A 7,587-nucleotide genomic window follows, 5' to 3' on the forward strand; every position below is an offset into this window, starting at 1 on the left:
TTTACAGAGCAAAAAAAGTTTAAAAATGTTTTTTTTTTTAGTAATAATCTAAAAATCTCTGGTTCTTAACTTATGCTAATTTAATTTTGATTTCAATAGTATGAAAAAGTTGGAAAATTGATTTATTATCTGGAATAGGAAACATTAGAATATTAATTGTTAATAGATATATTTAATCAAAATTTTGTAGAAAGTTTATTTTTAAATTGAAATTGGAATAATGAATGAATAAATAATTAAATTATAGTTAGAAACTTACTTACTAATATTATATTTTATTTTTATTTATTTATTTTATATTTTATTTTGTAAAGAAAACAATTATATTAAAATAATTTAATAATAATCCAAAATGTTTAATCTTTAATGGTGTCGTTTATTTGAGAAATTTTTATATTTCTTCATTGCATATATGATGTAATTAATCAATTTGTAAATCATACAATATTCACAATAATTATTAATTTCTAGTATGAGATGAACGTCTTGTTAGTTTTGTGTTATTTACATCAATCAAATAAATCAATAGAGTGTTTGATATAACAGACAATTAAAGCTATATTAATAAACTAATTTATGACTTTAAAAATTATTTTACTTGTATTTTTCTCTATTATCATTTCTCCTCATAAATTTAATAATTTATAAGATGATTTTTTTAGATATACGAATCTTTTAAATTTCTTAATCACATTAAAGATTAAATTTTCTTTCATAATAAATGCAAATTTTCACTTTATACAACGAATAAATAAATAAATAAATAAATAAATAACAAAGATAAGGATTTAATTCATGATTTTTAATAAGGATCGAGGCCATTATCCGATCAATTCTATTCAAGTATTTGTAAAATTATCCATTGTATCGTATATGCAATGTTAAATTATGAGAAGCAATTTCTCCAGCACAAGGGAATAACTGCCAATCAGTGTCGCGAATATTCCTCGTATGGCATTTATATGATTGCTCGGTAGATAATTCTTCCTCTCGTCTCTTCCGTTGGCTATATCCGGCCGATACAGTAACATCGGTAGTCCTGCGTCAACAATAATTTTCGCCATGTTTCGAAAGGTACGAGTATAGTGTGTGACAGGCCTCCAGAGATTAGTGCATGTATCATCGTAGTCCAATATATCAAAGGCGTGCAGATCACTTTGAACGATTGCAAAATCGTAGCTAATTGTTATAATATTTAATATTGCATTGGGATATATTTTTGTGTGATGAAAATCACACAAATTGCATCACAATTATAGGTTAGAGTTGTTGTATTACTTTTTTAGTATATATTATATTTGTAGGTTATCTTTGAATTTCAAATGGTACCCTTAAGTCATAAAAAATCAAAAATATAGAATGAAAGATAAAAATGAAATATTACTTATTATAAATGTCGCGGTACATCCATGGAAAGTAGTACATCCATCGAAGGTTAGCAATTGAATGCCATGGAAGTCAATCAGCATTATAATTACCAGTGGCGCCATGAGGCTCACAAGTGACTTGATTCAACAACTTAAATTGAAGAAAAGAGAAAACAGTCATATTTGTAAAGTTTTTAATATTATCATTATTTTCAATATAACAATATAAATTTTTAATGAAATATATTTTTATTTCTTAATAAAATATTAATAAAATAAAAATTATAATATATTACCGAAGTAAACAACGACAACTATAGGCAATATGTAAGTATTTAATACTAATATTGAAATTATTTTATAATTAATTCAAACTTTAATTATTATTCCTCCAAACAATTATGATATCTATAACTATTCGAGACAAATTCAAAATAATTATCAAGAATAGACGCGATGAAAAAAAATACACGCTGCAATAATTTTCATAGAGGAAATTTATATCTCTTGGATATCTAACATTTCCCGTAAAACTATTTTTATTCTGCGTAGGAGCATTCAAGGCCGCGAAACAAAGACTATTACAATCGGAAGAATGTCGTCGAGCTTGTTCAAACGATAAGTCAAAAAGAAGGGGAGAGTGAGATAGAAAGAGAAACAGTGTGAGAAGCAGAGAAACAGAAAGAAAGAGACGAAATAAAAGTGGTGAGAGAGGAAAAGGTATGGTACTCTCTGGTAAGGGAGAAATATTAGCTACGTGCTAATTAAGCTGGCTCGAAACAGAATAATGACAAGGAGTATACCTTGAATATTTCATAAAGGGTATCACGAGAGAACTAGTTCCATACACCTTTCCCTTTCCTTTCTTCCTCCCTATTTTATTTATTCACCTTTAGCTCCATCCACGCATGTAATTCTTTTATTCTCCATAATTCTCTTTAAATCGATCAATGATTTTCGATCGAAATTCATTATGAGAAATTTAATTAATTATTGAATCAACGAGGATGGATCATAGTGAAAGATTTTTTCATGAATATGAATCACGATAAAAATTTTCAAATCAAAATTAATTGATCATCGAATTACAATTTACAAAAAAATTAATATAAAATGAACTGTACAGTATACATCAGATGTATTTCAACTTTCTAATAATCTATTCTATTCTAATAATGAAGTTATATTAATAATGAAAGTTATATTGGATCACGTTTAAAAAATTTAATAGATGCACAAAAATACTAAAATCAATATTGAACAATTTTATTAATTATTTTTACTTATTAAAATAATTTAAACAAAATGAAATATTTAACCTCATGATTCATCCTCTGCTTAAAACTTTAATATCCTAATATCAATTAATGTTAAATCCGACAAAGAAATTAGAATTATTTGATTACTTATTGAGATAAAATAATTGTATAGAATATACTAAACAATGTATTTAATTTTTTTTCTATCTTGTAGCCGTGCGCGTATCGATGATTCAAATGTGAACAAGCATGCAAGGGTCGACTAATGGGTTAAACCAACAAGTGAGCATTATTACACGTGTCCCCTACGTGCATCCGCCGGCTCTGGTGTTAATAAAATATTCTCTTTGATTTTAATCGTTCACGTGTATCTGCGTATTATGCGTCGAGCAAACAGAGAATATCGCCCGTTTATTCATTATGTCTGGGAATTAAGCATAGAAAGAAAGCTCGATTAACCTGGCTTAAGCAAATGGTCTTTGTATATGAACTAAATGAAATAAACAGGAGTTTATTAACAACAAAGATAATGTTCCATTTCATTTTTATTCATAATATTAATATTAGTTTTAATATTAGTTTAATATTACACGCAATTCGTTGATAGAATTGTAAAAACGAAAGAAGATAAATTTTTTCTTCATTTTACGCTGTTTGAATGTTTGACGAGTATAATTAGAAAGTTAATCAATCGGAACGAACGAATCAAGTGATTTTCTTTTATTTAGCATTGTTTTATTTGATTCAAAAAATTATACGATTTTTACAAAATTTTGATAAGTAGATTTATTTCGGTTTTATTTCTAATTACCTAATCTATATGAATGATTATTGACTATCTATTAAAATAATTAATTCAACAAATTGTTTCATTCAATAAATATTTTCTTGATTAAAAATAAAAAATATAATGAATAAAACTTTTAATCATCCAATCATAAATCCAATATCACAATTGGAATAATTAGAATAAAAATTCAGAGTGAGTTTTTTTAATCTTGCAAGATTCATTTCGCGAGCAAGAATGGAAAATTAAAATGGGTAATTTAAAAGTGTTTGAAGATTATTAATAGATTCTTTTCCGTGCCATTCATTCTATTAATTATTAGATATGAATTATCTATTGATTGCTTTTGAAAAACTAACTTTGTTAAAATGATTGAAATTCTTCGTTCGATTATTATACAACGATTATACAACGATTTTGTTAAAAGAGATAGAGTGTAATTTAATGAAAAGAAAATTCTTTCGAAAACGCTCTTCCCTCTATCGATTCTAACGAATTTTTGTTTACGATAAATTCTGCAAGAGCAGCGTTTGCACATCATTAAAATGTGCTGCACTGAACACACATGGCCAAACATCGGTAATCGAATCATTCTGGATATATGTACACGGATATATGCGTATACATGTGTACACATATATTTACACGTAGACCCCATTCCATAAAGTTCCCCAATTCCAAAGATTTTATTCCATGGCCAAAAACCACGAGAATAATATTCATCGATATTCATAACAGGAATAAAATAATTCGACGTAGTAATTTCCATTATCGCGTTACGTTTTACGTATTTTCCGTTATATGCATATGTATAACGTTTCGTTTTAATGAAAAATACAGTTGAATCGAGATGGAGAGGGATGAGCAGGAGGGAAATGTATCCTATATATTGAATTATAGAAAAATGAATTTCTCGTTATCTGCCGTAATATTACGATTGATTTGACTTGGTTTGTATCGTTGTATTATTATACACGTTCGACGAGATTCCTTGTCCTCGTATTCGCCGGATCACGAAAAACCCTACCGTACATATTTGCTTTTAATCATTTTTGTCGAAACCGTACCGTTATGTAATCTCATAAATACGTAAATAAAAAAACGCGTCGTTTCGATGCCTCGAAATGTTGGCTCGTACAGGAGAAATCTATCTATCTTCCCCCTTCCCCCTTACCTTAACCCCTTTCGGTTATTCGTTTTAATTTCCATACTTCTTCATTAAATGAATCTATGTTCATCGAACACGCATTGTGTCAAACACAGAAAGAAAATGAAATTTTTTAAATTTCCCTTTCTTCTTTTTTTTATTTTTATTCGAGAGACCTTGGAAAATATCGCTTTCTTTTAAATTGAATTTCGAAATTTCGATCCGGAAAAATTGATAAAGACGAAGAGTTAAAATGGTATCACATAAAAATAATGTTATGAAAAATTAATTTAATTACAGAAATAATCGATAATTTATAATTTCTCAATTAATATTATTAATTTATGAATCAAATATAGAAATTCGAATAATTATTAGAACATTTCTAAAATAATATTGAAACAAAATTTTCTTATTATTAATTAATTCTAGTAAATTTTAATTGAATTCATATATCTGAAGAAGCGTTTTAGGATATGTTTGTTTATGCTATATAAGCAATATTTGATAAAAAAAATTTTAATAATAAAATAGAATAAAATATTTTTTATCCATCATAAAATCCTAAACAAAAACGAATTCAGACGAATTTTCACAACCGAATAAATATCTCATTCTTTTAAAACATCCAAATTATTAATTTTTCAATCTCAAATTTATCTCTCATGCATTAAGTAACATTTTATACACGATTATATCATATATATATATACATATTTTCAGACCAGACATATATATGTATATTTACATGCTTACAGGCAAGTAGAGCACACGCGGAAGACTATATTAACCGTGCACGATGTGTACCCATACGTAGATAATCCATTATTTGCACAACGAAAACGCGGCCATGCCTCTCCTGTCGAATTCAACCACATTCTCTCTCCTTCCCTCTCTTCTTGCCTCTCCACCTCTCTCTCTTTACCAACTGTCTAATGCACACAGGAACGCGACGACTGTGTGTTGCTCTGCAGCTAAAGGCATTAATTGGGATTAAGTAAATCAAGACGCTAATTAGCTCGCGCCAAGTGTATGCGCGCGCCTACCAACGGCCTTTCGAACTGACGATGAGCTACTACCTCCCACCACTTCATCTATCCATCTTTCTCACTCTCTCGTTCACTCTCTTTTTCTCACTCACTCTGTATCAAAATGTTACTACCCCCTCCATACCAAACTCTCTAACCAATGTAACTAACTACCAACACCAAGAGAGATCACCGTTTCCCACCCGGCCATTTAATTTTCCCACCCATTTGCTATGGCCACTGGCTGCTACGATTACAAATTATCCGTGTAGACAGGAAACACGTGTATTTGCAGATAATTTTCGTTTATATATATATATATATATATATATATATATTGGGGATACATCATTAGTGGATATTTTTCTCTGTGAACGAATGTTCCAAATGGATAGATAGGATACTTTGTCAACGTTCGATAGATGATTATCTTTGAATAGGGAGCGATGGACTGATTTCGTTTGTGTTCTGATTCACGCTTTAAAATCGTATTGCGATGATTTCCTATAGAAAAGTTTCCAATATATCGGACTTTGTTTTTAAAAATATTTAATTACTATTTGTTACGCTATAATATAGATATTTATAAAACAAAATGAAATATAGATTCTTAACATTTTGAATTTTAAATGTATTCTTTTCAAGTATTCGATTAATTCTTTAATCTTTATTCTTTAATCGATATAATGATATTCGAGAATACAAATCTAGTTAAAGCAATCAATTAATCTAACAATTATTATCAGTTTTATAATTATTTAAAAACGATTTTAAATTACACATCTTTTTTATTTTAAATCTCAAGCATCACTCAAGAATTTAAAAAAAAATGAATGAAAATGAAAAGATCAGAGGACAAAAAGTCAATTATTTAAATTTTTCCATATTTTATCAAAGCTTCAATCAACAATATTAATCTTCTACAATTAAATTATATCACCCACACAATATATTTACAAATATCAACCGCTATATTCGTCACGATCAAAATCAACACCAATCATCTCCCTTCCTCCCAATGCAAAACCCACCATCCTGTTAAAAATCTCCACAAATCCCATCACAATCGGGATATAAATTCAATTGCTTTGCCAATTATATACACCATCCAATTAAAATTAGATTCCGTAGGGGATCGAATAAGGCACCATATGGGTCGATGAAACGCAAAGAAAGAATAAGTGAATTTCTGAGCAGGTGAGTATTTATTTCATTACAAGTGAAGGAGCGTATCTACGGGAGACACAGAGCAAAAGAGATAAAGCAAGTGAACCGAACATGTTCGGGATAGAGAGAGGGAGAAAGAGAATGAGTAGTGGGGGAAGCGGTGAAGAGAAGCCGCAGAAAGCCCGTACGGATCCTGGTAATATCGCGAAAAGTGTTTGCTCAGCTTGTCTCGACCGAGCTCGGAGCATTAAACCGCGAGAGCGTTCTTTCTCGTCTCCCCGGGATCCGGGGAGAGCGATACCGACCTCTCCAATGTGTACACTTCTGCTCCCGATTATACGTTGCGAGCCCGAAGGGCTATCTCCTTCCTTTCCACCGTGGTGAATTTCGATTCTGCCAATTGAGGCGGCGATCAGTTTCCATGTACTTTGTCCCTGTCCCGGCGACAATTTAACTAACAGCTCGTGGAAACACGAAAGGATGCGCCGTGGATGTTTTCACGAAAGCTACAAGATGGATTTGGTAGTATGAAGAAGGAAATTTTTGAAAGTCAATAACGGGATAGGATATATAAAATTTTCCTATTGAGAATTTTTTTCTTCCGAGAGAAAGAACTAATCTCTACGATATTACGATAATATCAATGACAAAAACTTTAATTTAGAAATCCCAAAATTTCATAAAAGTAATTAGAAACCTCTATGAAAAAAGATTCTTAAAAGATATACATAACCTAACCTCTTGTATTATATACATAACCTAACATTCAAAATAACAAATTTCCAGTATCACATTTAATTAATAATTCAACACCTTGTTTCATTTTTTTTTT

General features: G+C 29.6%; 1 protein-coding gene and 1 long non-coding RNA gene across 4 annotated transcripts in view; one reads left to right on the plus strand and one right to left on the minus strand.

Annotated features, from left to right (window-relative positions):
* Positions 1–7,587, minus strand: part of LOC102677460 (nuclear receptor corepressor 2-like) — a 33,635-nt gene that overhangs the window by 7,550 nt on the left and 18,498 nt on the right. The gene's annotated exons all lie outside the window — the stretch shown is intronic.
* Positions 1,588–3,143, plus strand: LOC116186788. The gene is made up of 3 exons (XR_004151807.1): positions 1,588–1,694; positions 1,920–2,087; positions 2,841–3,143. It is a non-coding gene; the product is annotated as an uncharacterized LOC116186788 (long non-coding RNA).

Source organism: Apis dorsata, unplaced genomic scaffold (genome assembly GCF_000469605.1).
Source record: "Apis dorsata unplaced genomic scaffold, Apis dorsata 1.3 scaffold_56, whole genome shotgun sequence".
In the NCBI taxonomy this organism is placed as follows: Eukaryota; Metazoa; Arthropoda; class Insecta; order Hymenoptera; family Apidae; genus Apis; species Apis dorsata.